We start from the raw sequence: 26,729 nt of genomic DNA on the forward strand, positions 1-26,729 counted from the left end.
GTTAGACCGCGCGGCTAGCCGGGCGGGCATGGAAACATGTAGATGGTGGCAATGTTATCCTATGGGGTACATTCTAAAGGACTTCCACAGGTCGTGTAGTAGAAATCGAAGGCAACATGACATCTGCGGACTACGTGAACGTCATTACGAATTGCCTGCATCCTAGTCATGCCTAATGTCTTCCCCGACGGTTATTGCATCTTTCAAAATGGTTCAAATGGCTCTAAGCACCATGAGACTTAACATCTGAAGCCATCAGTCGACTAGACTTAGAACTACTTAAACATAACTAACCTAAGGACATCACACACGTCCATGTCCGAGGCAGGATTTGAACCTGCGACAATAGCAGCAGCGCGGTTCCGGACTCAAGCGCCTAGAACCGCTCGGCCACAACGGCCGGCTTGCATCTTTCAGCAGAATACCTTTCCGTGTCAAAAGGCCTGAATCATGTCCCAGTTGTTTGAGGAGCAGGGTAGTAAACTCACTATTACGTCTTGACCAACAAATTTGTTTGATATGCCGGCCGCGGTGGTCTAGTGGTTCTAGGCGCGCAGTCCGGAACCGCGCGACTGCTACGGTAGCAGGTTCGAATCCTGCCTCGGGCATGGATGTGTGTGATGTCATTAGGTTAGTTAGGTTTAAGTAGTTCTAAGTTCTAGGGGACTGATGACCACAGATGTTAAGTCCCATAGTGCTCAGAGCCATTTGAACCATTTTTGTTTGGTACGAACGCAAAGTAGCAGACCTGGATTGCTATCGGAAGCCATCTCCGCCTCCACAAACCATCGGCCCGTATTACACGGGAAGTGTTGATAGAAATGTGGTGCCGTATTCGCCCGGACTGAGTGCAGACCGATACTAATGACGAGTTGCAGAAGTGACATTAGTAATAAACTTAATATCAAAACTGGTGGCCAAGAAGTAGATGAAATAAACGAGTCCTGCTACTTTGGAAACTAACTGACACATCACGGTCGACGAAAAGATGATTGGTTTCTACTCCGCCGGCTGCAGGCTCCAACGAGCATGCAGTAAACGGTGCGTAGCGAAGTGGCAAATGGAAATGAACTCCGTGCTAAAAAAAATGAAATTACGAAATACTGGAATGCCGCTTGGTTTTTATTGTTTTCTATTTATAGTGCCAAAAATCAACAAAAGGTTCTGAGAACCAGTCTACTATCATGACAAAGTTTCTGGATGCTAATTATTTCTGGAGCACCGCAAAAGTCAAACAAAAAGTTTCAGACGATGTTAGAATTCACAAGCTGCACGGGGTAACCGAGCGGGCTGTGGCGCCTTGTCGTGGTCCGTGCGACTCCCCACGTCGGAGGTTCGAGACCTCCTTCGGGCATGGGCGTGTGTGTTGTTTATAGCGTTAGTTTAAGTTAGATTAAGTAGTGTGTAAGCTTAGGGACCGATGACCTCAGCAAGGTGGTCCTTTAAGACCTTACCAAAGATTTCCAATTTAAAATTCACAAGAACGTCATCAAAGGCTGTCTTAATAAATTATTCCGTCTTAATGCAAGAGCACAAGTTTACACACATTCAAGTGTTGCTTCCCTGGAAACCGATCGTACACTAGTACCGAGTTATCTTACTAATTTAGCGGCAGTACGCTGAGGGCGCGACCGTGATTGGTCCGTTGTTTTCAGCAATGACTATCAACTTTAACTAAAACTTGTATTTGTTTTTACTTGTAGAAAGGAATTTATTGTAATAATTACTGACGTGCTACCGGTGCAAGTATCGTCAGAAGCATGGGTAGAGATGTATAATACATTTACATGGTAAATATCATTGATGCTCACAAAGAAATCAGTAGCTGGCACAAAGTTATTATACAGAAAATATAATCTAAAACACAGGACAATCATTGTTATTGTATAACTATTATACAGTCAAATCTTAAAAGTTAGTAAACAGCACAAAACTCCAGCGTAGGTAACTACACCCTGGTTTTAACACTTAGTTGTTCATGCTCACATGCTTCTGTGATGACTGGATTTGATTCAGCAGATGTTCGCTTCCCTTGCAGTCTAATAATGTCATAGAATTCTTAACAACTGTGTTTCATGTTAACGTTCACTGTCATTATTTCTTTCAAAATATCTACTTTAATTAGAGAGAGAAAGAAGTCCGTTAAACTTCTCGAAATCATTTGTTTATGTTAATTTATTTCGCCTTTACATGTTTCATGCCCGTTCACTCATATTCACCTGTGCCTCGAATGTAACAGAGTGGTTGACACTTGACAACAGACTCCCCAAAAAAAACGACCTGTTACTTCTAAACTAAAAAATATTCATCCTGAAAGAGACTCCATCTTTCAGTAGTTTCTACTAAACGAATATTATTGTCGAAACGCCTTTATTGGTGTCAGATCAGTAAAATAATCCTTATATTGTTGGTACGATTGAAACTGTAGCAGGAGGGCTGTTTGTTGCTTGCACACTTGAATTGTGCCACTCACTGTTAAGCACTGGCTTTTGAACAAGGTTGCGTAATCGTGTCTTGTAGTTTCGTAAAATTCGCTTAACTGTTGAACAACGTGTATTCGTGACAAGGATATTTTGTGATGACAGTTATTTTAAGGTGAAATCTCGTAATATGCACCTGCGAAAGTACACGAAGAAATACGAAAAGGAAGCGCCACGAAAAGTGTTATTCAGAAGTTAGTTAAGAAGTTCGTGAAACAGCGTGCCAGACAAAGGTCAGTTTTAACGACACGTGTCATTCAGGATATTAAAGCAGCGGTTACAGTATCTCACTATAAATGTCTCCGTGGATGAAACGAGGAAAAGAACATTTCGCTTGGTTCAGCGCACTCTGCAGAGAGAAGAAAACAGAAATGTTATCCACGCTGTGTCGGCTACTGTGGAAGTCAGCATGGACACAAACCAGGAACGGGAGAAGTTGCGATGACCGGTTACAGCAGTTCAAAATCATCTGCACATAACTCTTTCAAATTAATAGAAAACTTTATTTCTATTAAGGGAAGACACAATACTTAACTTCCTGAGCCTCCTACATGCAATTACACTGACAATCCATTACTACTCGCAGAACGCAGGCTAAGTATCGGTTTCCTATTACTCACTACCGATGCTCTCGAAATCTGCTACCGAACTGGAGCGGACCAGCGATGGGCAGCTGGTTAAATCAGCGTTGCCAATTAAACTGTTAGTTATACACTGAACAGCCAAAGAAACTGTGCCTAATATCGTATAGAGCAGGTGGGAGCACGCAGAAGTGTCGCATCACGACGTGGCAAGGACTCGACTAATGCCTGAAGTAGTGCTGTAGGGAACTGACACCATGAATCCTGCAGGGCTGCCCACAAATCCGTAAGAGTACGAGGGGGTGGAGATCTCTTCTGCACAGCACGTTGCAAGGCATCCCAGATACGCTCAATAATGTTCATGTCTGGGGAGTTTGGTGGCCAGCGGAAGTGTTTAAACTGAGAAGAGTGCTCCTGGAGCCACTCTGTAGGAATTCTGGACGTGTGCAGTGTCGCATTGTCTTGCTGGAATCGCCCAAGTCCGTCGGAATTAACAATGAAGATGAATGGGTGCACTTGATCAGACAGGATGCTTAGGTACGTGTTAACTGTCAGAGTCGTATCTGGAAGTATCGGGGGTTCCATATCAGTGAAACTGCACGCGCCCCGCGCCATTATAGAGTCTCCACCACCTTGAATAGTCCCCTGCTGACATGCAGAGAACATGGAATCATGAGATTGTCTCCATACCCGTGCAAATCCATCTACTCGATACAATTTGAAACGAGAATAGTCCGACCAGGCAACGTGTTTCCAGTGATCAACAGTCCACTGTCGGTGTTGACAGGATCAGGCGAGACGTAAAGCTTCGTCTTGTGTAGTCATCAAGCGTACACGAGTGGGCCTTCGGCTCCGAAAGCCCATATCGATGATGTTCCGTTGAATGGTTCGCACGCCGACACTTGTTGATGGCCCAGCATTGGAGATGCAGTTCTGTCACGTTGAACGATCCTCTTCAGTCGTCGTTGGCCCCATCCTTGCAGGATCTTTTTCCGGCCAGAGCGATGTCGGAGATTTGATGTTTCACCGGATTCCTGATATTCACGGTACACTTGTGTAATAGTCGTACGGAAAAATCCCCATTTCATCGCTACGTCGGAGATGCTGTGTACCATCGCTCGTGCGCCGGCTATAAGACCATGTTCAAACTCACTTAAATCTAGATAACCTGCCACTGTAGCAGCAGTAACCAATCTAACAGCAGCCCCAGACACTTGTTGTCTTATACAGGCGTAGCCGACGGCAGCGCCGTATTCTGCCTGTTTACATATCTCTGTATGTGAATGCTCTTGTCTATACCAGTTTCTTTGGCGCTTCAGTGTAGAATAAACTAAGTCATGGGGCCTCTTTTAACACCCTGTCATTCCAAAAGATGAACGAGCCTGCCCATATCTAGCTCACAGTACCGCGCAGGATGAGCCAGGCAGTGATATGCTATCGGTGTTGGTTGTGCAGCTTTGGAATTTTCTTAAGACAGATAACTGCCACCGTTTTCCAAACTGCCTGCCTAGCTGTGTGCCGGCCGCTGTGTCCGAGCGGTTGTAGGCGCTTCAGTCCCGAACAGCGCTGCTGCTACAGTCGCAGGTTCGAATCCTGCCTCGGGTATGGATCTGTGTGTGATGTCCTTCGGTTAGTTAGGTTTAAGTAGTTCTACGTCTAGGGGACTGATGACCTCAGACGTTAAGTCCCTTAGTGCTCAGAGCCATTTGAAGCTAGCTGTGTCTGTGTGTGTTGTGCACGGCAGAGTGGGCAGGGCCGGAGGGCCAGTGGGTGTCTTCACACTGAGCCAAGGGCTCGGCAGACAGTGAGGCCGCACCGGCCTCTTCCGGAACGGCTGCGCGATGCGCCCGCAGATACACCCGCTGCGGGCAGAAGGCCAGGTCCAGGCCAGGCCGGAGCGAACAGGGCTCTATCTGTGGTAGGCAGCTATGGCTGGGGGCGCAAGGCGGCCGCACCGCGCTCCGTTGTTGGTCCGACGTCAACAAATGACCGACACCGAGATACGCCGGCCGCCGGTGTTCCGACACGCGCTCGCTGAGAGTACACCATTTCTCTCCCTCCTCGCTTCCGGCCAGCGTGTCCGCGCAACAGGTCGCTAACCCCTGCGTGGTCGGTGTATCGTTCAGGCTGAGACAACCTCTGCACGGGAAGCACACTTATCTCCACAACAGTCGTCCGTCATCGCGTCTTACGGCTCCGTATTGCTAGAGTACTCCGTCTCGCTGCAAGTGCCTTTGGGCAATCGGGTTCTTAAAGCGTAGACCTTGAAAGTTGTCACTGCTGAATTATTTCGCGTGTTATTACCTCACGCCTCGTGGCGGGCGGTGGACGGCGCGTCTGAAAGACACAAATCGTGTCGGACGACTGTCTCAGCTCGTGGCTCCGCTGGAGTAGGTCGGTGTGTGGGGCGCTGCGGTATGGTAGGTCGTAGTATTACTGAGAAGAATGGGAGTACATTGGCAGACGCAGTCGGTTGTTAATTAGCAGATATTGTGTTATTACTAATGGGTACCAATTGTTCTTGTTCGTAATGCAAGGTTTGAAACGGAGATTTACACGACATCTTCTCTGACTTTATAGGGTGCTCGACATATTTAAGTGATTCAAATCAAATGGCTCTGAGCACTATGGGACTTAATTGCTGTGGTCATCAGTCCCCTAGAACTTAGAACTACTTAAACCTAACTAACCTAAGGACATCACACACATCCATGCCCGAGGCAGGATTCGAACCTGCGACCGTAGCGGTCGCGCGCTTCCAGACTGTAGCGCCTAGAACCGCTCGGCCACTCCGGCCGGCTTAAGTGATTCGCTTGCGGCTTTCTGAAGAGGGTGGTCTTTCACGTCCAGGTATCGAACCGGTTTCATATTCATCGATCAGCGCATCTCGTCACATTCCTTGCCTATGGGGGTCATTCAGTATTTTTCTTTTGTATACGATCTCTATTTCGTTCCAAAATTTCACGTGTTGAAGTCCTTTGTACTAATTCCCTAATCCATTGATGTACTATATGCCTTCATAATGTGACTGTTTTGAAGTAATTGTATGCTTTTCTACCGAAATATTTTCTAAATCATTAGACTGTCTTTATTAACATTTTTCTTCTATTTTGACGAATTTCACACTTCGTTTCTGGAGAGGGTGATTCCAAATGACAACAAAACTGTCACATTCAAGTCTAATGTCAACATGAGTAAACTGCCCAGAAACTGGTAAATGCAAAATAAATTATCATAAAAACGAGACTGCTCGTAGTTCTTTCAACTGTTGGACACATATAAACGCTAATTCCTAGTACCTTGTGTCATAGGCTACACCATGTTATGCTACACCACTGAACAGGAAATAAATTTTTAGTGTAGACGTATGTTATCTGCTGAAACTCGCTTTTTCCATCTAGATCCGGCCAAACTCCTCAGAAATGTCTCTCTACAAAAGTGTTTCAACCACGTTTCTGAGGCCAGTTTAATTTTTGAAACTTTGTAAAACATGGCTCTGAGCACTATGGGACTTAACATCTATGGTCATCAGTCCCCTAGAACTTAGAACTACTTAAACCTAACTGACCTAAGGACATCACACAACACCCAGCCATCACGAGGCAGAGAAAATCCCTGACCCCGCCGGGAATCGAACCCGGGAACCCGGGCGTGGGAAGTGAAACTTTGTAAGCAAGTTCCGGATAGTCTGCGTTTATTTTCAATTAAGTGTCTGCCAGTTAAATTTCTGCAACATCTGTGTGGCACTCTCTACCGTGTCAGACAAACCTATGACCATTTATGCTTCCCTTCTCTATATACGTTCAGATCTCGTCAATCTGTAATGGGACACTCTCTTCTAACACAACTTTCTTCTTTCTATAGAAGTAGCTGATACCAGCATTAATCTCGAATATGGTATAGATGAACATTCTCTGTTGTCTCACTGAAAGGATTGTAAGTAGGCTGTTTATGTTTTCGTTTTGGCAACGTTACGTAGCGCTCAAAATGAAATCACTGGCTGTGCTGTGTGCAGTCTGTCGCCAGTTTGCATTGTTGTCTGCCATTGTAGTGTTGGGCAGCGGCAGATGGCTGTGAACAGCGCGTAGCGTTGCGCAGTTGGAGGTGAGCCGCCAGCAGTGGTGGATGTGGGGAGAGAGATGGCGGAGTTTTGTAATTTTTCATGAACTGATATATATATTATGACATGTGATGATATTAAGGTAAATACATTGTTTGTTCTCTATTAATATCTTTCATTTGCTAACTATCCCTATCAGTAGTTAGTGCCTTTAGTAGTTTGAATCTTTTATTTAGCTGGCAGTAGTGGCGCTCGCTGTATTGCAGTAGCTTGAGCAGCGAAGATTTTTGTGAGGTAAGTGATTTGTGAAAGGTATAGTTTAATGTTTGTCAGGGCCATTCTTTAGTAGAAAATTTTGAAAGTCGGATTGCGTTGCGCTAAAAATATTGTGTGTCAGGTTAAGCACAGTCCTGTATAATTGTTCAAAGGGGACGTTTCATATGGCGACCCTGCCAGGATTCGAACCTGGAATCACGATGTATTACATTTCAGACTAAGATGTATTAAAAGAAACTGATGTGTTACGCTCTACTCTTCTGCTTTCGCTTGTGCCTTATCTCGCATTTTGTGCAGGGTCGGCGTGGTTAAGGGCGGATTTGGCATGGTTACTTGAAGGGGTGCCCGGACGCCCTTCCAGCCGCCAAACCGTATCTTCCAGTATGGAATCAGTGTAGCCCAGCTGTCTGCATCTATTGTAACTCACGGAATAGTCCGAGCATGTTTCAAATGGCTGCGAGTCGAGTAACTGAGGTGGGACGTAGGGATCAGCCCAGTATTCACCTAGTGGGATGTGGAAAACCGCCTAAAAACCACATCCAGGCTGGCTGGCACACCGACCCTCGTCGTCGATCCGGGGCCTGCGCGCCTACCCGAGTTCAGGAAGCAGTGCATTAGCGCTCTCAATGGGTTAATTTCTTACACTCTATACGTACAGTTGAAATTATTCTTCTTTTAGAAATATTTGAAATTACGAAATTTCCGGCATATTTAAAATTCATATTATTAAGTGCACAATCCAACGCTAATTGTTATATTTATTTCTGGATTCATTTATAAAATAATGTTGGTGACGATTCTTCTTTTGTCAAGAAAGTTTTTAAACTCTTATTCTTTGTAAACTCTTTGGAATATTGTGATTATCGCAAAATGAAAGTAGTAGTGGATATGCCTTTGATGGAGACAGACGTATTTTTTTATCATCGACACTGACAATGTAATTTGGAATATTAAGTGGAAATTGTAAAGACGGTGTGATATTCAAAAATCTGACAAAAAATTAAATTCAAGAAATATTCAGGCAAATCTTAATCAGTTATTTAGTCATCAGGAATACACACCGTTAAATCAAAATTTCAGCAGCAAGAATGTACTCCTAGACGCAATAACTGCAGCCAATAACAAGAAGAGAAAATAAGATAAAGAAAAAAGTTTTTCTTTTGTATATCTTACGCCTCTCGAAGCTTTCAAAACTTGTGCAGGGACAGAAAATTTTAGTACTCATGTGTGGGAGGGTAAGATTAACAAGTCCTATTTGGTACAGACCCCACAGATTCGAGCTATGTCCTAGGATGGGTCGCACGAGTGAGTTTTAGATTGATTGCATTTCCTATTGGTAGAATACCAATAAGCCGAAAACTTCACCTACTTTACTTTCGTGTAAGTGAATGTAATAATTCAATTTCATATCCGTGCGAAGTGACATACCCAGCTATTTGTAGGAGTTTATGGGTTCAAACTGTGACTCGTTGATAATGTAGTCATAGGATACTACGTTCTTCCGCTGTGTGAAATACACAATCCTAAATTTTTGAAGATTTAAAGTAAGTTGCCAATTTTAAACCTTATCAAGACTTCAATTTCTGGTGCCACACAACTCCGGTGACCTACCAAGGACGTGTTGACTCTATCTCGCAAAGAATCGCTCCTGTATTGCATTCCAAAGATGGACAGACACGCTATTAACCAGACGGTCACACATGTTTCGGACCATGAGTGTACGCTGGACATCGAAGCAGTGGCCGGGATCAAGGCTCGACAGCAGGCGCCCTCGTGTGATATTTGGCACCATTGCATAACGTTGAACCGTGGTTGCTCGAAAAGGTTTGGGAAAAGCGTCGTAATAGAACAGACTCTGTTTCAGCTAACAAGGGAACGTTCCCACTTGGAAATAAACGACCTTGATTGAACTTGGCGTGTATATAGACGGGTCAAAATAATGAAATTTTTATTTTTTTCCATCTTTTGCCTAAATTCACACTTGAGGCGTAATGCACACCCCAAAAGGTAATTTGGCATATTGGGTTAAGAGGGAATATTATCGAAACCATGATATACAAAATGTGTTTCATATAAAAGTTGAAGCGTAATTAACGTTCTAAAAAACTTTGTAATCAATTTTTGTAATAATTTGAAATCTTGCAAAATGCTCCACCATCATAAATTAATTCTCAAAAAATGAAAGCTTATGTTTCAGCATAAATTAAAGAAGCTTTCAGGCTACATATTTTCACGTTTAGTAAAGCTTGTTTCTGACATACCATTTTGGAAAAATATGCAGTACACAATGTGCTGTCGAAGTATTTTCAAAGTACGTCATTAAAATATCTAAGCGTTCATTATTATTTTAATTCTTTATTTTAATTATTTTAGTTTTATGTTTCAACTTGTTTTACTTTTTACATTCGTGTTTTTTTTTTTTTTTTACTTTACCATTCCATATGCGTGTGTTTTGTTAAATGAAAATGATAATCTGTTAAGAAGTGCTTAAAATATAACTTTTTCTTTCCACGCAGATAGAATGAACGAAATTTCTTCACATAATACAGACGATGTGCAATACAATATGAAACAAAATTCATTATAATTCTCAAATTGTGGCGGGTGATCCTCTAAATATCCCGATTTCTGTCATACATATTTCAGTACATTGGTAAGGTTTAGCTAGTGAGTGCAATTTTATTATATTCTTTCTCAAGTGGAGAGTGAGATCATACTCACTCAAAAGGACTAGATATGAACATGGAACATCGAAAGCCGTATTCATCGCAAGGCCGTACCTGTGTCGTCGTGCCCTTTGGGATCACCAGATGAACAACTTTCCTGTCCACAGGTACGATGTTGGAAACCGTTTTTTCACGCTGACTACCAACTTTTTCGTAGTTTTAACAGGGACAAATCGAGGGTTTGGACCGATAATCTGAGAATCTTTTTTTTAGCCTCAAATGTTCTTATCACAGCATCTAAATCTGGCAAACTAACTTCCGACCAGGTCACCACATAATTGAAAGAAGTTTCCTTGCCCAGTGCGGGAGAAAAATCTGTAATATTGTTGGAGTCTTCGGGGGTGAATGTGGACCAGTGATTCAGAGCATCGTTTCCCAACCTGTTGTTCGCAAACCGCCAGTGGGTTCACAAGATATGTCAAGGGACACGCAAGAGCTAATTTCTATAATGGCGGTTTTGAAAAACGCTTCGGTTTTAATGACCCACTCCAACTCACGTATCATGTCTATGACACTATCTCCCCTATTTCACGATAATACAAAACGAGCAGCCCTTCTTTGTACTTTTTCGATGTAATCCGTCAGTCCCACCTGGCGCGGGTCCCACACAGCACAGCAATACTCCAGAATAGGGCGGACAAGCGTGGTGCAAGCAGTCTCTTTAGTAGACCTGTTGCACCTTCTAAGTGCTCTGCCAATGAATCGCACGCAGTCTTCGGTTTGCTCTACCCATAATATTATCTATGTGATCGTTCCAATTTAGGTTATTTGTAACTGTAATCCCTAAGTATTCAGTTGAATTTACAGCTTTCAGATTTGTGTGACTTATCGCGTAATCGAAATTTAGCTGATTTCTTTTAGTGCTCATGTGAATAACTTCACACTTTTCCTTACTCAGGGTCAATAGCCACTTTTCGCTCCATACAGATATCTTATCTAAATCATTTTGCAAGTCGTTTTGATCATCTTATGACTTTACAAGATATAAAAATTAATGTAATTAGTCCCATTAATGACTCTCAGTAAGTTCAACCTACAATTCATGTGTATGATCTTTTGTAATCTTTTTATACATAAGAAATTAATATAATGATAGAAGTGTGCACATATCTGTATTCAAGAGCAGCCCATTAACATTTCGTAAGCCAAAAGGGAAACATATTTATGTACACAACTATATAATCATTATTCTTGTATCCAATGCTGGAGTAAATTCACATAAAAATGTATATGCAGCGCCGGCCAGTGTGGCCGAGTGGTTCTAGGCGCTTCAGTCTGGAACCGCGCGACCGCTACGGTCGCAAGTTCGAATCCTGCCTCGGGCATGGATGTGTGTGATGTCCTTAGGTTAGTTAGGTTTAAGTAGTTCTAAGTTCTATGGGACTGATGACCTCAGATGTTAAGTCCCATTGTCCCCCCATCAGAGCCATTTGAACCATTTTAGTATATGTGGGTACCTGTTGTACTAACTGAGTTGTGCAATTGGCAGTATTCTAATGCAGCCATTCATATATTTAAAAAAGGAGAAAATAGGATTGTAGAAACCATTTAATCCTGTGTCTCTGAACCCAGTGTAAACGAACATATTTGTTACATGTAACTCTTCCTTGAAACGACATAACAAATATAATGGGCAGTGAAGTGGACGTACATCAGGCATCAGTATGCAATCCTTTTACAATTCTAGTCTCCCTGTAAGTACAATTCACTGTCAGAAATTCACGTTTTTAATCTTTAAAGTGGCTCTTCTAAATCAACAATTTGTGTCATGAGCAAAAGACGCAGAATAGCCTACACTGCCATTAGTTTGTCACTGTGAAAAGACGTCTGTACTCTTCACCAACACCAGCCATGTAAATAAACAACTCTCCACCTGAAGATGGAGGTGTGAAACATCCAGTGCCTGACGCAGAAACTTTTATTTGTATATGTCAGTTGTGAAGCAGTATCATTACCGTTCATATTAAAATGGATAACAAGTCGAAAAGTGGAAGTTTGAAAGCGAGGCAGTATTTCACAAAATCGCAAATGAATGTTGTTTCAGAAGGTCATTTAGTTTCTAGTAATGTGTATGTCAATGCGACAAAAGTGAACCTTGTGTAAAAAAAAGAAAGTACCATGACAGTTACATTAGGTTTGAATTTTCATTTATGGTTGACAATGACTGTCCAAGACCACAGTTTGTTGTTCGTGGCGACATTCTCGCTAACAGTAGTCTGAAAGCTTTTCTGCTTAAACGCATTCAGAAACTAAGTACCCCATCCGCGTAAGCAAGTCTCCTAATTTTTTTATATCAAAATGTAACGAGTGGATAAATGAGTTAGCTACTTTTGTATCCGCTGCAAACAGTGACAACGAGAATGCTATTGAAACATCACATTAGCTACAGAATTGCTAAAACTGTGTAACGTAATTCAGCGCCACGTATAAATCTTTCACAAAGAAGTCAATGTGACAACTGTTCGACAATACGATCAACAGACGGATTAAAGACACGTCAAATCATATCGAAAATGAAATTTTGAAGAATACGCGTATTTATGGCAGACCTTGTTTGGTGACTCTTTTTGACGAATCGACTGATGTTGCCAATTTAGCAAGTTTGTTACTTTTCTTCCGTTATATTAACGGGGAATCTGTAGATGAGAAGCTACTATTCGGCAAACCCTTAAAAGATAGAACTAAGAGAGAAGAGCTACTTAAATTACCCGACGAATACTTTCCCGAAAATTCATTTGAGTGGACTCGCTGTATAGCCATTTTTTTCAGGTGGTGTGAAATCTATGACAGGATGCTATGCTGGGTCTGTTGCCAAAGTGAAATCGGTAGCGCCGAACGGTTCTTGGACACAATATTGAGCTGATAGACAGGATCTTGTTTCTAGACGCATGCGCTATGGATTGCAGTCTGTACAGCCTTCCTCAACTGATGGAAAACCATCATCAGTTCATAAAAAACCATCATCTGCGATGAATGTCATGTCTCAAAACGAAAGAATAGAATGAGAAATCAGAACTGATTCTTGATTGAAAACAATGAAGCAAGAACTCAAATGAAAAATAGATGAGAACCGCCCCCATGTCATGTGGGACACCTGTCAAAAACGGGATTTATCTGTGTTAAAATCACAAATTCTCATCACTTTACTAATTAGAATATATCTCATCACTTACTGATTAAAATATGTTCTTATCGGCCTATGTCAAGCAGCAGACAATGCCCCTCATAAATGTTATCCAGGGAAGCACTGGGCCCTATAGTGAATGAAGAATACTGTTGCTGCCGTCCGTGTACCGAGACGCTGACGGAAATTGAACAAACGCGGGAAACACGGAAAATAAGAAAAGCTACTGCTCTGCTTACAGTCACCATGCGAACTATCACATTCGGTTCTCTGTGATACATAGAATTGAACCTGGATAATACAGAATATAATTACGTTGCTAAAATGAACTACTTATTTCTGAATCATTAAAACAGTGTATGCTTTAAATGGTTCCGATGACCTCCAAGAGGACAGGCAATAGGAGTAAACATGAATATGAATATTAACACAAAAAAGCTGTAGTAAGCTAACTAACCAGTTAGAGGTTGAGACCTTTAACTTCAAAAGTTTGGCCAATAAATCTCGATGTCTTAACTCCATTTGGTTGTGGAGAGTATTATCAGTGGACTGTTTTATGGCCTTTATTATGTATTATGCATCGGCCAAACCGGTACGGGTTTCGAAATTCGCTTTAAAGAACATCTCAATGTGAGCAGTTCGAAATCCGCGCTAACATCTCACATACTCGATAATAAACATATTACTTCAGATCTCCGAAAAAATTTGGAGACACTACATAAAGAGAGAAAGGGCGGTTTTTCAAACGTTCTTGAGGATATACATGTATATATAATAAAGTCCATAAGACAGCTCCCTGGTAATACTCAGCTATTGTACGTGTTATGTCAAGAAATTTCGTTCCTTCTATCTGCATCGTGCAAAGAAAACGTTACGTTGTAAGCATTTCTTAACAGATTAGCATTATTATAATCATTCTTTATCATAATAAAGAGTTATTTTCAGTTAAGAAAACACACGTACATGGTATGTGCTAAACTAGAAAGCAAAAAGAAAAAAAACAATGTAAAATGTAAAAAAATTAAAACATAAAACTAAAATGATTAAAATAAATAATTAAAACAATCGTGTAATTATTTCATTTTACACACATCAACAAAAAAAAAAAGATTTGCATCTCCTCGGTTCCGAGAGTAACGGAAGGTTCAAATGGTTCTGAGCACTATGGGACTCAACTGCTGTGGTCATCAGTTCCCTAGAACTTAGAACTACTTAAACCTAACTAACCTAAGGACATCACACACATCCATGCCCGAGGCCGGATTCGAACCTGCGACCGTAGCAGTCGCACGGTTCCGGACTGCGCGCCTAGAACTGCGAGACCACCGCGGCCGGCAGTAACGGAAGCTGTACAGAAAATTAGAACAGAGACCAACATAAATATCATTTTCGCCCTTTTTATTGCTCATGAAAACTGCACATTGCGTGTTGTACCACCACACAGTGAGCCCTTCAGAGGTGGTGGTCCAGATTGCTGTACACACCGGTACCTCCAATCCCCAGTAGCACATCCTCCTGCATTGACGCATGCGTGTATTCGTCGTGGCATACTATCCACGAGTACATCAAGGCACTACTGGTTGAGATGGTCCCACTCCTAAACGGTGATTCGCCGTAGATCCCTCAGAGTGGTTGGTGGGTCACGTCGTCCATAAACAGCCCTTTTCGATCTGTCCCAGGCATGTTCGACAGGGTTCATGTCTGGAGAACATGCTGGCCACTCTAGTCGAGCAATGACGTTATCCTGAAGGAAGTCATTCACAAGATGTGCGCCATGGGGGCGACAATTACAGTCCATGAAGACTAATGCCTCGCCAATATGCTGCCGATATGGTTGCACTATCGGTCGGAGGATGGAATTCACGTATCGTACAGCCATTACGGCGCCTTCCATCACCATCAGCGGCGTACGTCGGCACCACATAATGTCACACCAAAACAGCAGGGAACCTCCACACTGCTGCACTCGCTGGACAGTGTGTCTAATGCATTCAGCCTGACCGGGTTGCCTCGAAACACGTCCCTGACGATTGTCTGGTTGAAGGCATATGCGACACTAATCGGTGAAGAGAACGTGATGCCAATCCTCAGCGGTCCATTCGACATGTTTTTGGGCCCATCTGTACCGCGCTTCATGGTGTCGAGGTTGCAAAGATGGACCTCGCTATGGACGTCGGGAGTGAAGTTGGGCATCATGCAGCCTATTGCGTACAGTTTGAGTCGTAACACGACGTCCTGTGGCTGCACGAAAAGCATTATTCAACATGGTGGCGTTGCTGTCAGGCTTCCTCCGAGCTATAATCCGTAGGTAGAGGTCATCCACTGCAGTAGTAGCCCTTGGGCGGCCTGAGCGAGGCATTTCATCGACAGTTCGTGTCTCTCTGTGTCTCATCCATGTCCGAACAACATCGCTTTGGTTCACTCTGAGACGCCTGGACACTTCCCTTGTTGAGAGCCCTTCCTGTCACAAAGCGGACGCGATCGAACCGCGATGACCGTCTAGGCAACACGAGCCGTGTACCTCCTTCCTGGTGGAATGACTGGAACTGATCGGCTGTCGCACCCCCTCCGTCAAATGGGCGCTGTTCATGCATGGTTCTTCACATCTTTGGGCGGGTTTAGCGACAACTCTAAACAGTCAAAAGGATTGTCTCTGTGATACAATACCCACAGTCAGTGATTACCTTCAGGAGCTCTCGGAACCGTGTGATGCAAAACTTTCTTTGATGTGCGTATTTCAATGATTTTCTTTCATAGCACTGTGACAGCACATTGTGTACAGCTGATTTTCGGAAAATGGTATGTTAGAAAACAACTTTGCTAAACAGTGACGTGCAAAATTTTTTAATTTATGTTGAAACCAAGTTTTAATTTTTCAAAATTAACTAACAGTAGTTGGATATTTTGCAAAATTTCGAAGTACTACAAAAGTTGAGTCTACATTTTTCAAGAACGTTAGTTACATTTCAACTTTTATACGAAATACATTCTTTATATATCATGCTTTCGAAGATATCCCCTCTAAAACTAGCATGCCAAACTAACTCAGCGCCCTCTGATTCGCTCGCGTAGACTGTATGGAGTGCAAAAGTGTTTTGTTTTTTTTATTAAATCTAATTTTTATGTTATTCACGAACTGCAACGCCTTCCAGGCTTTTGACGCTAATTAAGGTCATATAAGCATGGTCTTTTCCGAATGCACTTCGGACGAAAAAGCGATTCTGAGAGCTGGAGTCCAAACGTTTTGTTAATCACGCATTTTGGGTTCTTGTGGAGACATTTCCGTAATAACTTCCATCTTCGAACAAAAATTTCTTTATACATAACCGAGAAGTGAAATATTATTTTTCATAAATTTAGCTTTAAATTTTATTTAATTTAACAGAATATTTTCTTAACAATTTTCATCCCTGCTGCACACCTGTAGGGATTGAATTTAAAGAAACACTGGAACACGTATTTCTTTTTATTTTTGACAGAGAAGTCCAATACCACTTGTCATAAATGAAGGCTCAAAAATCCGTTAGTAATTTTTTTTTCTTCAGTTGAAACTTCCAGGCTGAGAGGCCGTGGTCGATGTATAAAATTTCCACCTGACGTTTCGTCTCCATCTGCGGGAGACATCTTCTGAGGTCGACCGGCTACTGCCACTGAGACACCATGTACTCTCGCATTTATAGAGCGCATAGAGGGCACCACCATTCGTCACGTGATGTCGACGGTATGCCGGTCGACCTCAGAAGATATCTCCCGCAGATGGAGACGAAACGTCAGGTGGAAATTTTATACATCGACCACGGCCTCTCAGCACGAAAGTTTCAACTGAAGACAACACCGGCCGTGAAAGCCTACATTGTGTAATTATTTATTTGTTATTTTCAAAAAATCTGTCACCCACTATTTACCTCCTTAGTGGTTGAATTCCCAAAATGCAGAAACATGTATTTTTTATGTTCTGACGGCGAAACAAAATACCAGTTTCCGTATTTCTAGCTTAAAAATTCACTCAATAGCGACATACGTATAAAAAAAAACCTTTCATCTTCTATTTCAACCCCTTAGGAGAGGAATTCCAGACAATCCCTCCTCAAACGATGCCTACAGTATAAGATCCACACCCTCTCCAAACTTCAAGTTTCTATCTTCAGCTTCCTGGGCTAGACGATAATGAGTCGGTGAATCAGTCTGACCGCATTTTACCCCTGTAGGGGTTGAACTTCCAACTTCTCTAACCGAGAAACACAACACCACTTTTCAAAGATTTACCTTAAAAATGCTTCCGCAGTAAATATTTCCAGAAAACGTTTCACCCTCTATTTCACCCACTTAGAGGTTTAATTTCCAGAAACAGTGACATGTGTATGTTTTATTTCCAACAGAGAAGCCGAATTTAAATTTTCACAGATTAAGCTTCTAAAGTTATTTCGTAATAAAGTACTTCCTTAAGAACCATCATCCTGTATCTCACCCCCTTAGGGTTTCAATTTCGAAAAACAATCAAACACGTATTTTTTATTTGCAAGCGAGAAGTCAAATACCAGTGTCCATAGATGTAGCTTTAAAAATGCTTTAGTAGTTCTTTAACAAACACATATTTTCAAAAAAGCTTTCACCCACCCACTATTCCAAAAATGCTAAAAAAAACACAGATTTCTGTATTTCTGACCGAAAAACAAAATACCAATTTTAATAGATCTAGTTCAAAATTGCCTTAATAGCATTATTAAAAAAACCTTGATCCCTATTTCACCCCCCCCCCCCCCTAGGGTTAGCATATCGAAAAAACCTTTCTTAAACGACGTCTACAGTACATTATCACACCTTCTCCAAAGGTCAGTTTCCTCTCTTTAGCGCTTTGGGCTGGGCGTAGATGAGTCAGTCAGTCAGTGAGTCAGGACATTAGGTTTTACAAGTAGAGATTAACTTTCAAGATGTGTTTTACCCCTTAAAGGTGAAACTGGGAACATACCAAAAAAATACGTATTGAACTATTTTCACCCGTCTACGTACCCACCAAATTTCATCAGGATCGTTTATCCACACTGGGGATGTTCCCGTATAAGTATCGATTATAGTGTTGTGAATGCCGACTAAGATCGGTTACCCGTTAATGTACTCTCAGGTGACGAAAGTCGTGGGATAGCGGTATACACATCTATAAATGGCGGCAGTATCGCGTTCCAAAGGCATAAGACGGCAGTGCATTGGTGGGGCTGTTATTTGTACTCTGGTGATCCATGTAAAAAGGTGTCCGACATGATTATGGCAGCACGAAGTGAATTAATATGCCTGGAACGCGGAATGGTAATGAGCTAGACACATGGGACATTCTATTTTGAAAATCATTTGGGAATTCAGTATTCCGAGATCCACAGTGTCAAAAGTGTGCCGAGAGTACCAAACCTTAGGGATTACCTCTCACCAAGGAAAACGCAATGGCCGATGGCCTTCACTTAACAACCAAGAGCAGCGGCTTTTGCCTATTGTCAGTGCTAACAGACAAGCAACACTACGTTCAGTAACGACAGAAATCAATGGGGAAGTACGAGGAACGTATTAGTTTGAACGGTGCGGCGGTATTTAGTGTTAAAGGGGTATGGCAGCAGATGGCTGGTGCGAGTGATTTTGCTGACAGAATATCGCCTGTAGCGCCTTGCCTGGGCTCTTAACAATATCGGTTGGACCCTAGACAAATGGAAGAGCATGACCTGGTCAGATGAGTCCCAACTTCAGTTGGTAAGAGCTGATGGGAGGGTTCGAGGGTGCCGCAGGTACCATGAAGCCATGGACCCAAGCTGTTAACAAGGCATTGTGCAAACTGATGGTCGCTCCATAATGGTGTTCGTGTGGGCTGTGGAATGGGCTCGATCCAGGTCCACTGGAAATGGTTATATTCGGCTATTTGGATACCATTTGCAGCTATTCATGCACTTCACTTTCCCAGACATCATTGTCATGTCACCGGACACAGTTGGTGGCGATGATTGCCTTGAAGAACGTTTTGGACAGTTCGAGCGAACGATTCAACCACCGAGATCGCCCGACATGAATTCCATCGAAGTTTTATCGGACATAGTCGAGAGGTTAGTTTGTGCACAAATACTAGATCTGCAACGCTTTCGCAATTATGGACGGCTATAGAGGCAGCATAGCTCGATATTTCTGCAGGGCAATTCCAACGACTTTTTGACTCCACGCCACTTCGAGCTGCTGTCCGACACGGTACCAAAAGGTATCTCATGACTTTTATCACCTTGCGAGGGAAGAACTGGCGGCTGTTGTGTAAGACCACAAGATCATGTGAACATCCTGACTTTGATACCTTGCGGATTGATTGATTACTTTTATTTGAATGCTTTTAAACGAAATGTAGATGCGGTAACCTGAAACACAAGGCAGTAAATCTACCGCATTGTGGTAAATTGCTCCTCTAGACTCGGTGAAACTTTGTTTCCAAGTCGTGAGCACACATTCACTTGTGGAAGCTTCTGCGCATGCGCGACTGGCGTGGGGTAACGTAACTGCCTTTCGGGCCAAATTAATACGCATCTGATACGCAATGTGCTCGGTTCGCGGCTTGCACTGCTAGCCCTTACCACTCCACTACAAGTTAACGTCAGTGCCACCAAGTGATAGCGCACTGCAGTAGACTATTACCCACGATCGGTTGGCATAAATTCCGGTAAGCGGTAGCGTACTCTACAGATATGCTAATTCACTCACTATTTAGTAAAATTAGATCGGACATCGGTAAACGTTATCGTTATACTGATAGGAAAACCCATCTTGTATAATTATGAATGAGATATACGGTAGTAAATTAAGTTTTGGATTTTATCATACAGTAATCCATTAGGGGGCGCTAAGAACCATAAAGAACATCGTCCAATATGAGTCTGTAGCATTTATTCATGCTTCTGACATCTGTTCGTCTTAGGGTGGGTCCGGTTAATCTGTGCCGTAGGCCCACATTATACGTATATCTGAACACTCACGAAAAGCTATCTCACTGGTTCCTTTGATATTCACTTAAACATGAAGGGTCGAAGACGGTGTGCTTTTGGCCTTTATGGCTGTCGCCGCCTCATTTGTATTGTAGTCAAGTGATTGTGTTGGTGGATAGAAGTACTTGAATTTAATAATTTCCGCCAACGGCAGTTTGTGTTTGGTGATGGGTGTTTACTGTGGAGGAATCGGTTTTCCTCTGCACTGTCGACAAGTACTCTGTTGAACACCTATCAAGCGCTAACAAGAAAGAGAACTACCAGGAAAAGTTAACCGCAAAGGAAGAAGGAGCTCTCAGACAAGATCCGTTGTCTGAGAAAGTGACGAAATAAATAAACGTGACTACAGGAAAACATTTGACAAAGAAGTGTATAAGAGCGTAAGTTGTTGTGCGGGTGCAGCTTAAGAATGGCTGATTTTCAACATGGAAGTTAATTCGTTAACTAATACATGGATTAGGGATATTCGACATCTGCCCGAAAAAATATAAAAGCACGAAAACTCCCACTTACACAAAAATGCGAAACAGAGAGTAGCGAAAGCTTAAACAATATTTCGTTCTTACCATAAATTGTACTTAATTGTGTACAAAACAACAATTGAACAAAAACATTTCTTCCTTTTTTTCAGACAAGTTATGCATATTATTATTATTATCATCATTACTGAGAGCGGCTGAATTTGTATAAATGTGTTGAAAAGCGTAATTGTTGTACGGCAGATGTCATTAATTCCGCACTCTCATATTTATCTGAACTTAAAAATTTGTGGAGTCCCAGAATGTATACCTACGAGCCCCCACTGGAGGGAAGTCGGCAGGAAATCATTCAACGTTGGACTGATGATGATGATGATGAGTTAGGTTGAGGGGGCGCTCGACATCACGGTCATCAGCGCCCTGACGAAAAATCACCATGAAATCACATGGGTGGGGACGAAGGCTGTCCCCACATGCAGAGCAGTTTATAACGTACTAAAGTCTGCCGCCCTTCCCCACCAGTACAGGGATGAGGCCTGACAGTTCACAAAATTTCACCACTCTGTTAACACTGGTATCGGTATCTGAGAGCATGGTGGGCAGATCTCCAGCGAAACTAGGGGCTGCCCTATTATCAGTATACAGGACACACGTACCCACAATATGCTTAACTGAAAGCAGCACGCCACAAAAACTTCACAGAAATGTGGTCCCCCCCCCCTTTCCCCTCGCCGCCCAGGAGGAGGAAGCTATGTGTGAAAGGGCTATGCCCGATATGCAGTGTGGTAAGCAAAACCTACTCGTGGTCTAGGGGTAGCGTCTTTGATTCATAATTAAAACGTCTTCGGTCCACGCCATCGTAGCGCGGAGGCAGACTGACCGGCTGGCCTTCCTGATGGACCTCTGGGAGGAGAACAAGACGGCCCAGCAGCACAGGCGATACCACGAGAACTTCAAAAACTTCCTGCAGATTCCACTGCAGACAGCGATCGCCAGAGTCCTACCCAGCCTGTGACCCTCAGCACTGCCACCAGCCACCTCACCACACTCACCACAAGAATAACGTGTGCAGTGATAGTGAACAAGTGCAACACAAAAGATAAAGAGCTTTCTCTTCTCGCATCAAATAGTGAAGTATAGTAGTATAAAGTGTTTCTTCCTAGTGGAATCAGTGACACAAAGTGCTCCCTAGTGGAAAGTGCCAACTACTCATTATTATTAGATATTTTGATTTCCTTTACTTTGTGCCTATAAAATTCTATTGATTACTCACACTATCCTTTCTGCTTCTCTTATGTAATATGACAAAATTTTCTCTCTTCTTCAATTAGGTATATTCAATAGTATATGTAAAAAAAAAAAAAGTTTCTTCCACTTCTGCTCCACCTATCATGGTGACGGTCCTTCATACTGTCCCACTAAACAGTGTAACTAGAGGAAGAGATCAAACCAGGATACACAATGTGCCTGTGTCATCACAAGTGCATCGCATACAGAAACATAAACTCAAATCAATGCAACGATGCCAAATATAAACTGTTATGCCTGTCCTGCAATGTCTACCCCCCTCAAAAAGAAAGACGACAAATGGCCATGTAAAAGGGTTTAAGGAACAAACAATAAGAGAAAAACGAAAACATATAAAATGACAATAATATTAACCATCACTAGGATAATAGATTAATAGAATAAAATGTCTTTTTTTTAAATGTATCGTTGTTAAAATATTTAAATAAATATATATGGTTACAAAAAAAAAAAAGGTCCCGCGTTCGATCCCCGCAACTGCCCAAATTTTGATAAATAATCAGCATTGGCGGCCGAAGACTTCCGGCATAAGAAGTCAACCTCATTCTGCCAACGGCCTTGTCAAAGAGGGCGAAGGAGCGGATAGAGTTTCAGGGCGCTCTCTTGTCCTAGGGGTGGGAAATTGCCCCTAAAGGCGGAAAAATCAGCAATGATCAACAACATGAGGATGCAGAAGGCAATGGAAACCACTGCATTAAAGACACGTAACGTGTATCCACAGGACATGTGGCCTGTAATTGGAGAAGTGTCATGATGATCTCTCCATTGGCAAAAATGATTCCGGAATAGTCCCCCATTCGGGTCTCCGGGAGGGGACTGCCAAGGGGGAGGTTACCATGAGAAAAAGATTGAATAATCAACGAAAGGATAACGTTCTACGAGTCGGGAAGTGGAATGTCAGAAGCTTGAGCGTGGTAGGGAAACTAGAAAATCTGAAAACGGAAATGCAAAGGCTCAATCTAGATATAGTAGGGGTCAGTGAAGTGAAGTGGAAGGAAGACAAGGATTTCTGGTCAGATGAGTATCGGGTAATATCAACAGCAGCAGAAAATGGTATAACAGGTGTAGGATTCGTTATGAATAGGAAGGTAGGGCAGAGCGTGTGTTACTGTGAACAGTTCAGTGACCGGGTTGTTCTAATCAGAATAGACAGCAGACCAACACCGACAACGATAGTTCCGGTATACATGCCGAAGTCGCAAGCTGAAGATGAACAGATAGAGAAAGTGTATGAGGATATTGAAAGGGTAATGCAGTATGTAAAGGGGGACGAGAATCTAATAATCATGGGCGACTGGAATTCAGTTGTAGGGGAAGGAGTAGAAGAAAAGGTTACAGAAGAATATGGACTTGGGACAAGGAATGAAAGAGGACAAAGACTAATTGAGTTCTGTAACAAGTTGCAGCTAGTAATAGCGAATACCCTGTTCAAGAATCACGAGAGGAGGAGGTATACTTGGAAAAGGCCGGGAGATACGGGAAGATTTCAATTAGATTACATCATGGTCAGACAGAGATTCCGAAATCAGATACTGGATTGTAAGGCGTACCCAGGACCAGGTATAGACTCAGATCACAATATAGTAGTGATGAAGAGTAGGCTGAAGTTCAAGACATTAGTCAGGAAGAATCAATACGCAAAGAAGTGGGATACGGAAGTACTAAGGAATGACGAAATACGTTTGAAGTTCTCTAACGCTATAGATACAGCAATAAGGAATAGCGCAGTAGGTAGTACAGTTGAAGAGGAATGGACATCTCTAAAAAGACCATCACAGAAGTTGGGAAGGAAAACATAGGTACAAAGAATGTACCTGCGAAGAAACCATGGGTAACAGAAGAAATACTTCAGTTGATTGATGAAAGGAGGAAGTACAAACATGTTCCGGGAAAATCAGGAATACAGAAATACAAGTCGCTGAGGAATGAAATAAATAGGAAGTGCAGGGAAGCTAAGACGAAGTGGCTGCAGGAAAAATGTGAAGACATCGAAAAAGATATGATTGTCGGAAGGACAGACTCAGCATACAGGAAAATCAAAACAACCTTTGGTGACATTAAAAGCAACGGTGGTAACATTAAGAGTGCAACGGGAATTCCACTGTTAAATGCAGAGGAGAGAGCTGATAGGTGGAAAGAATACATTGAAAGCCTCGTGTCCGCTCTTCGGGTGAATCACATTTTTATTTCACTCGCCGCTGGTCGTCTCCATTAACGCTATCACAGTGGTGAACAGGAGTAGATTTAGAAGAGATAGGGGATCCAGTATTAGAATCGGAATTTAAAAGAGCCTTGGAGGACTTACGCTCAAATAAGGCACAAGGGATAGATAACATTCCATCAGAATTTCTAAAATCATTGAGGAAAGTGGCAACAAAACGACTATTCACGTTGGTGTGTAGAATATATGAGTCTGGCGATATACCATCTGACTTTCGGAAAAGCATCATCCACACAATTCCGAAGACGGCAAGAGCTGACAAGGGCGAGAATTATCGCACAATCAGCTTAACAGCTCATGCATCGAAGCTGCTTACAAGAATAATATACAGAAGATTGGAAAAGAAAATTGAGAATGCGCTGGGTGGCGATCAGTTTAGCTTTAGGAATGAACAGTATAATGAGCACACAGTATGGTTTGAGAGTAAATCGGAGAAAGACGAAGGTAATGAGAAGTAGTAGAAATGAGAACAGCGAGAAACTTAACATCAGGATTGATGGTCACGAAGTCAATTAAGTTAAGGAATTCTGCTACCTAGGCAGTGAAATAAACCAATGACGGACGGAGCAAGGAGGACATCAAAAGCAGACTCGCTATGGCAAAAAAGGCATTTCTGGACAAGAGAAGTCTACTAATATCAAATACCGGCCTTAATTTGAGGAAGAAATTTCTGAGGATGTACGTCTGGAGTACAGCATTGTATGGTAGTGAAACATGGACTGTGGGAAAATCGGAACAGAAGAGAATCGAAGCATTTGAGATGTGGTGCTATAGACGTATGTTGAAAATTAGGTAAGGAATGAGGAGGTTCTACGCAGAATCGGAGAGGAAAGGAATATGTGGAAAACACTGATAAGGAGAAGGGGCAGGATGATAGGACATCTGCTAAGACATGAGGGAATGACTTCCATGGTACTAGAGGGAGCTGTAGAGGGCAAAAACTGTAGAGGAAGACAGAGATAGGAATACGTCAAGCAAATAATTGAGGATGTAGGTTGCAAGTGCTACTCTGAGATGAAGAGGTTAGCACAGGAAAGGAATTGGTGGCGGGCCGCATTAAACCAGTCAGTAGACTGATGACCAGAAAAAAAATGACCGCAGTTTGTTGTCCGACACCTGCAACCATTCAGTCTCCCCACTGACGCGTGATGCATCTGTCAGAAAATGAGATAATGAGATAATCGCGTGGAACGGGATGGGACATTGATGGACAGCACCATCCCAACATGCTTCCTTGGCAGCTTTATCAGCCATGTCGTTACCCTGCATCCCAAGGTGGCCAGGTACCCAGCAAAAGATCACCTCCTTGCCACGGCGTTGGAGCCGCTGTGTGCAGCCATGGGTGAGCTGAATCAGCGGGTCTATCGGATACATTTGGTGAAGCGCTTGCAGTGCACTAAGAGAGTCGAAACAGACAAGAAAACTCGTACTGTGATGTCTGTGAACCCTCTCCAGTGCCATTTGAATGCCATATAACTCCGCATCATAATTTGTAAATTGTTCTGGAACGTTCCATATCAGGGAACGGACTGAAGCCCGCTACCAGTAAGCAGATCAGGAATACACTATACGTCGCTACTTTTGGGATTACGCTCGTAGATCACGAATCCCTGTCATACGGTGACCACAACGCGATCGACACTCGGTCGCAAGAGCAGAGACAGCGCGTAGCGATCGGATGATGTGACGATAAAATGAAATGATCGTATGGCATTTATCGGCCGGGATATCCCCTTCGGGGTTCGGCCGCCGTATTGCAAGTCCTTTTAGCTGGCGCCACTTCGGCGACGTGCGTGTCAATGATGATGAAGTGATGATAAAGGACATACAACACCCAGTCCCCTGCCGGGAATCGAACCCGGGCCCCCTTGCGTTGTAGGCGGTAACGCTACCGCTGCCTTTGTAACACGCCTGGGAGTACATTAGGGTGGGGGTACCTTTAAACTGTTTGTTGTTTCGACCGTGCGCCCTGTTCACACCACGTACCTGACACTCCCGCGGCGGTCGTACTGTTCTGCTCCACACTGCTGCTGGTTTGCCTGAAATTATCTATCGGAATATGCAAGCAGGTTTAGGGGAGCCACTCAACGTTAAGCACAATACTGTCCTACGTCTGGTATGAACAAGTATATTCTGAGACGATTAAAGGAAATCGCAGGTTGCACTGTTTACATTCTCATTCACGAGTGTTTATCCCAATTAATGTATGATTACCAGTCCACAAATCACTCAGGCGAGCGTACGCGTAACCGACACGACGTGAGTGATTGTTGATGGTGTGGAAGCCAAATGATCGAACGAAATTTCTTACGCTCGTCACCCATACACAGATATTTGGTACCAGTCCTCCTTGATACTAGGCCGGCCGAAGTGGCCGTGCGGTTAAAGGCGCTGCAGTCTGGAACCGCGAGACCGCTACGGTCGCAGGTTCGAATCCTGCCTCGGGCATGGATGTTTGTGCTGTCCTTAG

Source organism: Schistocerca serialis, chromosome 5 (assembly GCF_023864345.2).
Source record: "Schistocerca serialis cubense isolate TAMUIC-IGC-003099 chromosome 5, iqSchSeri2.2, whole genome shotgun sequence".
NCBI lineage: Eukaryota > Metazoa > Arthropoda > Insecta > Orthoptera > Acrididae > Schistocerca > Schistocerca serialis.